Source organism: Aethalodelphis obliquidens, unplaced genomic scaffold (assembly GCF_003676395.1).
Source record: "Aethalodelphis obliquidens isolate GAN/ISIS:26980383/991018 unplaced genomic scaffold, ASM367639v1 scaffold2, whole genome shotgun sequence".
Classification (NCBI taxonomy): domain Eukaryota; kingdom Metazoa; phylum Chordata; class Mammalia; order Artiodactyla; family Delphinidae; genus Aethalodelphis; species Aethalodelphis obliquidens.
In genome coordinates this window covers 50,051,792-50,060,660 of record NW_020837946.1, presented here as the reverse complement: position 1 = coordinate 50,060,660, position 8,869 = coordinate 50,051,792, and the positions used below count along the sequence as shown (strand labels likewise).

The window sequence follows — 8,869 nt, the reverse complement described above, 5'->3', positions numbered from 1 at the left end:
CAAAATCAAGAATAACCAATATTTAATTTGTAAGTTAACATGTCTGTAAAATAAATCCTCTACCTGAAACTTCATCAAGTTTTCTACATACAAATAAATCTTTTGTGAGTACTTTTTGTGTATGTATGCAAAATAAAATCACTGGGTGACATGTCAGGGTCAAAGTGGCACAAAACATGGACACATTCATGGCATGGTGAGACAGTCCCTTAACAAATAATTTGGCAGAAGCAGGAGACGGTAGTCATAGGTGACCATGACCATAAACTCCTCAGGAATTCATAGTTATTTGTTGGGAAAACACTGGATTTTCTGCAGTTAGTGGAATGGTATTCAACACTTAAGAGGGCAAAGTAACCCCCAGTAACACCTAGTGGAGCCAACATACTTAATGAGAGTCCCAAATGATTGTTTATCTCACCTCCTAAAAAATGTTTTTCTGTAGGCCAAGCTTGTGCTAAATGCTGGAGCTACGTTATCTCATTTAATCCTAAGACACTGTGAGTTTTTAGGTCAGTCCAATAGCAAAGAGCTGGTGAGTAGTAGATTTGGATTTGAACCCAGGGCTTTCAGACCCCTGACCCAGTCCATTTAATATCACCAATTCCAGGACAGTATTCTCTTTTTACCACCTACAGCTGAAGGATGATGCCGCAGGCTAAATGGTACTAAGGTTCCATTCCATTATATGTTTACCTGTTTTATATTAGAGAAACACGCAGGGATGTTCCATTGGAGATAAAGGGAGTCAATATAAAGAATCACAATTAGAAGCAGATTCCCTCTTTTTCCTTCACTGGACAAGGCTATGGAAACCTTGATAACCTAAAATAAAAGGAGAAGATAAAAGAGCAAGAAAAGATTGAAATATATAGAAAAGGGGAAATAAAAGAAGGAAGTCAGAGATGAGTGTGAAAGAAGACAAAGTGAAGAGGTAGGTGCATATGTGAAAATGGCAGATGCTACACAGGGGCAGTAGAGTCTTGGGACACCTACCTCTACCCAGACCGTGTCTACCTCTATCATTAAGTACTTTCTTCCCAAATTGCATTTTCATGTGTTTTCGTTGATATGCTACATGAATCCAATGCAGATTATCCCATTTTACAGTAACTCCTAGAGTACATCTATCCTTAAGTATGCAGCATTGGTATTACACGTTTTATATAGCAGCCCCTTAGAGCTAGTTCCTCTTAGTTTGTGAAGATGCTCTTAAATACCATAGGTTAATATCTGAAAATGCAACAAAAACTAGGGTTGAATAAATTCTGACATATTGTAGACTTCGCAAAAACTTCTTTTTCAAATATTTTGTGTTTAGCAAAATGTATTTTCCAACCAGTATAATTTTCTTAAGTCAATGAGTGTTGTCAGAAAATTTAATCTATTTTTTAAATTTATACTTTACTCACCAATTCTATTTAAAGGATATTTTGAAATCCAGGAATTTATTTTAGTTTCTTTTTACAAGTCTCTTTTGTTCTTTAGGAACTCTAAACACATTTTATTATTTTTTTTACATTTTTATTGGAGTATAATTGCTTTATAATGTTGTGTTAGTTGCTGCTGTATAAGAAAGTGAATCAGCTATATGTGTACATATGTCCCCATATCCCTCCCTCCTGCTCCTCCCTCCCACCCTCCCTATCCCGTCCCTCTAGGTGGTCACAAAGCAGAGCTGATCTCCCTTTTACAGATCTCTTTAAAACCTGAAGTTGCCCTGAATTAAACTCTCACATATTAGAATTCATTTTGAATTTTGTCCTGAAGTTGCCCTGAATTAAACTCTCACATATTAGAATTCATTTTGAAACTCTGAACTGAAAAAAATGTATTACTATTAAAAAACGAACCATGCCACTCAACTAAAATAACAGTTCTTTGAATATATAGTTAAATGAAATTCTGGCAATATAGCTAAAAAAAAGAAATATAACTGGGAACTCTGCTGACCAGGAGTCTGTTCTTGGTCTTTGCTTGACCTAATCTTAGTTTCCTACTTCAGCCAAATATTGAATGTTTTTCACTAAACCAAGTATAACAACCCTTTTCACTCCCGTGCCTAGGAGAGAATAAATTGTTAAGTGGATGTCTGCGTGAAACTTTGAGCTGTTCAGATAAAGAATACCCTATAAGAGTTTAAAGTAATGTTTGGTAATGAGGCAGGGAAGCAGGCCCTCTCAAACCCTGCAGGTGGAAGTAGAAACAGGAACAGACCATCTGGAAGACAGTGTTGTTGAATAGCAGAAGCCTTACAATTTTGGCTCATAATTCTACTTCTGCGAATGTATCTTAATAAAAAATAGGGGATTGGTAAAAGTATGGCACATGGAATACGATGCATTAAAACATTAAAAATGATTTAGTAGACTATACTGTAGTAGAAGAAAATGACATGGAAAATGCATATGATATATGTTAAGTTTTAAAAAGTTATCAAACAGTGGGTACTGAATGATCTCAAGTAAGTGTATATAGATATAGATGCTGAAATAGATAAGTAGATCAATAGATAGATGTACGGGGTAGATGTACATATAAATATAAATATAGAAATGCATATAGCTCTAGAATATATATATATGTATGTAGGTATACATATCTATATTTATAGATATATCTAGATATACATCTTTTTTTGTTTTGATTGTTTTTCAAAGAATGATTTCTTTTTTCAAGATTTACAAGAACTGGTATTTATTACCATGAGGTTCAAAGTATGTACCTTTATAACTCATTAGTTTTCTCTTTTATACATAGTATCAATAGTGTATGTATGTTAATCTCAATCTCTATAGATATCTTTATACCTGTATCTAAATACAATGTTAACAAAGATGGGATTTGGGGTGATTTAACATTTGTGTTTTTTCCTTGTCTGTATTTTTCCTGAATAAACATGTATTTTCTTCAGTAAATATATGTTTCCTTCAATAAACAAGTATTACTTTATAACATGGAAAAATTATTTAAGTGGATGACACTAGAAGAAAAAATCATACATTAACCAATTAAAAGACTATATCAGGGCTTCCCTGGTGGCACAGTGGTTGAGAATCTGCCTGCTAATGCAGGGGACATGGGTTCGAGCCCTGGTCTGGGAGGATCCCGCATGCCGCGGAGCAACTAGGCCCGTGAGCCACAACTATTAAGCCTGCGCGTCTGGAGCCTGTGCTCCGCAAAAAGAGAGGCCGCGATGGTGAGAGGGCCTGCACACCGCGATGAAGAGTGGCCCCCGCTTGCCACAGCTAGAGAAAGCCCTTGCACAGAAACGAAGACCCAACACAGCAAAAATAAATAAATAAATTAATAAACTCCTACCCCCAACATCTAAAAAAAAAGACTATATCATACTCAAGGGAAAAAAAAATGCATATTTTTATGTATTTACACTTTCCGAGCCCAAATCTATCAATGTAGTCTCATGCCCTTTAGGCTTTGTGGCAGGCAGAGCTGATCTGTGCTGTAGGGCCTGGTGACATGGGAACCAAGTCACAGCTGCCATCCCAGGCCTTGGGTTGAGAACACTTACACTTACAGCTTTTGAACTCCTAGGACCTCCTGAGGCTGCTGACTTTTCACACAAATTTGAGGGCAGTGAGCCTCCCATAATCTGAAACATGATAAAAGGGCATTTAATGGTTGCTTAATGTACTCTAAATTCATCTGGGAAACATCTTCAGATTTTTGAAGTGAAGATGAACCTAATTCCACACTGTACCTTTACACGGCAAGCAAAATGGTAGCCAACCTGTCAACCTAAGTACTGATGGCTGGGGAGTACAGGGAAAATTGTTTGTTTTAGCATCCAATTCCTTCTTGTTTTATCCATCTAAGACTGCCTCCCCAGTTTAATAACAAAGGAGGAAATGTGGTTACCTCCACAAGGAAATACCACCTTAGAGTCGAGCAGTCCTAGTATAATATCCTCTGTGTAGAACGCCAGCTCTTAAGATGAAGGCGTTAAAGAAATAAATATGGAAATGTTATTTTTCAGCTATAGAAGATTGGGATTCAACCCGATGATGACAGAGGCCTAGGTGTTGTACACGTAAAATATAGGAATCATTAGTGAATCCATTTTTGCATTATTATTTAAGCTATGGTATACTCCAGAAAATAGCACATAGAGTAGAAATGAATATATCCTAAAAGGTTCAGTGTAAAGGTCTCACGGAAGGAGATTCTTTTTTGTTTTTAATTTTCTTGAATGTGGTTTGTAGGTTTTCCCCCCTCTTTTATGGGGCCCTCCTTAATTTATTCCTAATGTATCTAGCCATGAGGTAGCACTTCTTCGACACTCAGGAGAAATGTATTTCACTTAAGTCTGAACCCTTTAGTTAATAGTCCTGCAGTTTCTGGACTTTGTAGTCTGTTCTCTGACTCACAAACATGCCTTGCTAGAATTGTAGCCACAATCACAATATTCAGAACAAGGATCATGAGTGAAAACAGATGCAGATTGTTAAAAGGTTGAATCTGGGTTTCAACGCGTTTGATACTGAAATTCTGAATTTCCACTTGCCCGTCAATCCCTTTTCAGATGAATGCATCCTATGACAGAATTAGTCTTCTATTTGTATGGAGAAATGTCTCTTTTCCTTCAGAAAAACAGTCTGGTTGCAGCGAGACTGATTACTACTACCACTGTGAAACCTTACACTCGAGATACACGGAGCCCAGTCACCTCAAGAATTCAAAGGAGTTAAACTGGAATCTTGCACAGTGTCGAGGTAAGGGATACACCTTACAAGTCTCATCTTAATTACATCCATTCTTGCTGAGGTTATAGGTTGGAGATGCAAAGTCAGATGGGAGTGGTGCTGCAGGTATCCTGGAACACCACCAAATTTGGATCTGAGGTGCATAGACTTACCTGAACAAAAAGTTTGGTTCAAATCCACATATATGGTGACTCCAACATAGGCTTTCCAAATGAACTGGACTCAAAAACATACAATTGTTTCTCCTTTTCTTTCTTTTTTAAAGGTTAGTTTTCTGGTGACAGTAATTAAAGAATAACTGTTGAACTTCTCTTCAATGGGCTAAAAGAAAGGGCGTGGGTATCATTCAGGTTCATAAATAATGCCTCCTTGAAAAAATATATTGAGCCAATAAACCATGTGCTTGACATAATTCCTAGTTTTTAAGTCACCCTTTTTCTTTCCAAACTAATAAAATGTAGTGTATCTTTTTTGGTCTAATTTTTAAAATTAATTAATTTTTGGCTGCGTTGGGTCTTCGTTGCTGCGTGCGGGCTTTCTCTAGCTGTGGCAAGTGGGGGCTACTCTTCGTTGCAGTGTGCGGGCTTCTCATTGCAGTGGCTTCTCTTGTTGCGGAGCACGCGCTCTAGGCACTGGGGCTTCCGTAGTTGTGGCTCGCAGGCTTAGGTGCTCTGTGGCATGTGGGATCTTCCCGGACCAGGGCTCGAACCTGTGTCCCCTGCACTGGCAGGCAGATTCTTAACCATTGTGCCACCAGGGAGGTCCTTGGTCTAATTTGTTCATGGGAAATGCCATTACATATAACCTTTCACGAACCTAGTGTCAAATGCCTCTTTTCTCTTCATTTCAATATCACAGCTGATTACGTGCTAGCTACAGTGCAGACACAAGCTACTATTACAAAGAGGTGGCAAATATACAAAACAGGTTATTATTCAGCAGAGGCTATTTAGCAATACATAACTTACAATGTAATTTACTTGTTTCCCCCACAAAGTTACATGACTATTGCAAATACCATAAACTATGTTCAGTTCAGCCATCAAAGGAGGATTTATTGTATGTTTCCTGCTTCAGCTGAGATCTTATTATAGCTCCCACAGGTAGTCAAAACACAAGAGAATTTTAACTTCCTTCAATAACTGCTCAAACTTGAATGTAGCTAATATGGAAGGAAATAAGAATGGGCTGTAAGTCTGTCGTATCCTCTGGGTGTTTGAGAATCTCTGGTTTGTATTTCTAAATTGATATGTAATCATTTTGTCTTTTTTTTTTTTGCCGGTACGCGGGCCTCTCACTGTTGTGGCCTCTGCCGTTGCAGAGCACAGGCTCCGGACGCGCAGGCTCAGCGGCCATGGCTCACGGGCCCAGCCGCTCCGCGGCACGTGGGATCTTCCCGGACCAGGGCACGAACCTGTGTCCCCTGCATCGTTAGGCGGACTCTCAACCCTGCGCCAGGGAAGCCCCATTTTGTCTTTTTAAAAGAATTAATTTTAAGAGTTTTTTCCTTAAGAATAAAAATCAACTAGCTTGTTAAATTTTACATAGTATATTGGACTATATCATCAAGGCTAGATTTCCTCAGCCACATTTTAGGCCCTTTCCTCAGCAATATACACTTGCTTCTTAAAAAATAATAAATAATAAAAATCATTTTCCCAAGCACCTCAGTCTAAAGTTACAGCTGTATCTGGTTACTCTTTGGATGGGAAATAGGCCGGTTGCTTTTCTTCTTGGTCCTCCAAGCCTTGCTCCTGAATCCTTTCCACACACATGACTCTTATTTCAAAGAGAAACCCCACTGGGAGGGTGGAAGACCTGACTGTGAGAGAAGGAAGTTATGCTAATTTCCCACCCCAAAGACGCCACTGAGCACTTCAAATACTTGCAGCTTAGGAGGGAAAAAAGGCTTCATTCTAGATCAATTCAAAGTTAGGTGATCACAACTGCAAGTTTTCAGGCTATGCCATCTCCTCCCCCACCTCTCACCAGTGCCTTCCTCAGCCCAAGAAACAGCGTTGCAGCCTGAGGAACAGAGCCAGGCAGAATGGGATGCAGTGTCCCCATGAGAGCCGGGCCCTGTGCTAATTGAAGACATGGACGGCTGTGTTGTTTCTGGCTGCACCACAGCCAGAACTTTATATTTGGAGGAACAAATGGCTCCCAAGTGTTCGGGCCACAACTTGTCTGTGTAGCTTCTCTGACGTTCAGGAGTACTTTGCCTCTCAAATATGAAAGATTCCAGAAAAGGGGAGCAGGGAGCTCTGGGAGAGGAAAGAATTTTTAAAAAATGTTTACTCATTTACCTTTGTTAGTTGAGGAGTTTCTAAAGGAGATATTGTTCAAGAAGAAATGGTACCTATTAAAAGAAATCTTTCAAGAAGAAATACAGTCCAATGCAAGCATTCATGTAACAAATATTTTATATATGTCATATGGTGCAATTATTCTTAACCTTTTCCCTAGCCTCTTTGAAAATCTGATGAACAATATGAATTATTTCCCTAGGAAAAAGCATACACATATGGAAGTACAGAGCCTTTGTCACAAAGTCCCTTAAGTGGAGGCAGGAGTGATATTACCAAAACAGTGATGGAGAAAACCCTGCCCTCCATCCCCCAGTAAAGATCAGCAATTAGACAGCTCTCCATGAATAAGAACAACTCTGGAGAGCTCTCGAGTCCACTTAAGAATCTTCAGCAACACAGTGGAACAAAAATCTGAGAATAACCTCATGAGAAGAGAAGGAAGAAAGCTTCATTTTGCCTGCATTATCCCATTCCTCAAGCCAGCACTGCTCAGGGTCAAGAGAGAACTTCCCAGCTAGAAAGAGCTCCCCTAGCCAGGAAACGAAGAGTGGATGGAGTGAGCAACCAGCTTCCCCAGCCTTTGGGGCACCATATGAAGGTCCCATTACAGTTTCACCCCACCCAGAGACTGGCAAAGCTGACACACAGAGAGACAGAAACAAGGAAGAAAAGCAGGAGTTACCAATAACAATCATGGTTTGTAGTGACTTGTGACTTGCTCTGCAGACAAATCCAGAAGATTTTGCCACTGAAGAAACGTGTTAACACCAGCACAGTTGCCAGAGACCCCCTGGGGATTTCACCAGCTTTTGCCCCACAGGTATTTGTATTTACTGACACCAGCCACCTGAATCCTTCCCTGCTACCTCCTTCTTCACCCATGCCAGACCCCAGGAACTGTACTGGTGGCCAGCCCAGGCCTCTGTGGCTACATGAGTGCTAGATGCCAGCCTAGACCCCCACAGCTGACATCCACTTCCTAGTGTGTACTTGACATAGCCCCTCCAGGTGTGCATTTGCACGCCACTAGCCTGATACCTGTCACCAGTGTCCATTGCAGTGTGCACACCCAGGGGAAGACAATACAGCCACTTAAGAGCATGCTGACAGCCAAGGTCCCCATAACTGCCTGTGGGCTTGGATCAGGCCTTGTCTTCTGTCACTGTCTTGCACCACTGCACCACACTACCTGCAATTAAGGCCTCCAGCTGTGCACCTGCATACTCCTGGCCTGACCCCCATTACTGGCCTCCCCTGCAGTGCACACACAGAGGGAGACGATGCAGTCATAGGAGAGCACACCAACAGCCAGGGCCCCCCACAGCTGCCTGTGAGCCCACAACTGGCCCAGCCCTTGCTGCCTACCCTGGCCCCCACCACTGTGTATGTGTCTGCAGCTGATCCAAGCTACCACACAGGCACCTGCAGCAGGCCCCATAGCCCAGTGTATGTACACTACTGGCTCTAGCCACCATCATTGTCTGGCCTGGTCACTAGCTGCTGGACCTAGGGGCATAACTGAGGACCCCAACAGCCCTTACAGCCACTGTAGACCCCCACAGTGCTCCCAAGGACTACACAGTTGTTGATGTCGTGGACCTCAGCAGCATGAGCCAAGGAGACACCATGCACCCCTGGACCCAGTGCCACCACATGTCCCCACACTTAGTACCTTCCTCCACTAGAACCAGGGTCACAGCACATTCCAGCATGTCCCAAACCACAGGTGAAAGTCTTTCCTTGCTGAGATCAGTCCATGAAGCCCAGAAGAGGTGACTAGTTATTTAAATGTAGAGACATCTATGCAAGGCTACAAGGGATCATGAAGAATCAGGG

The 8,869-nt window shown here is 41.2% G+C and overlaps 1 pseudogene; it reads right to left on the bottom strand.

The window, feature by feature from the left end:
* Window positions 1–4,340: 4,340 nt before the first annotated feature.
* On the bottom strand, window positions 4,341–8,088 carry LOC113605080 (CUB and zona pellucida-like domain-containing protein 1; annotated as a pseudogene).
* Window positions 8,089–8,869: the final 781 nt, after the last annotated feature.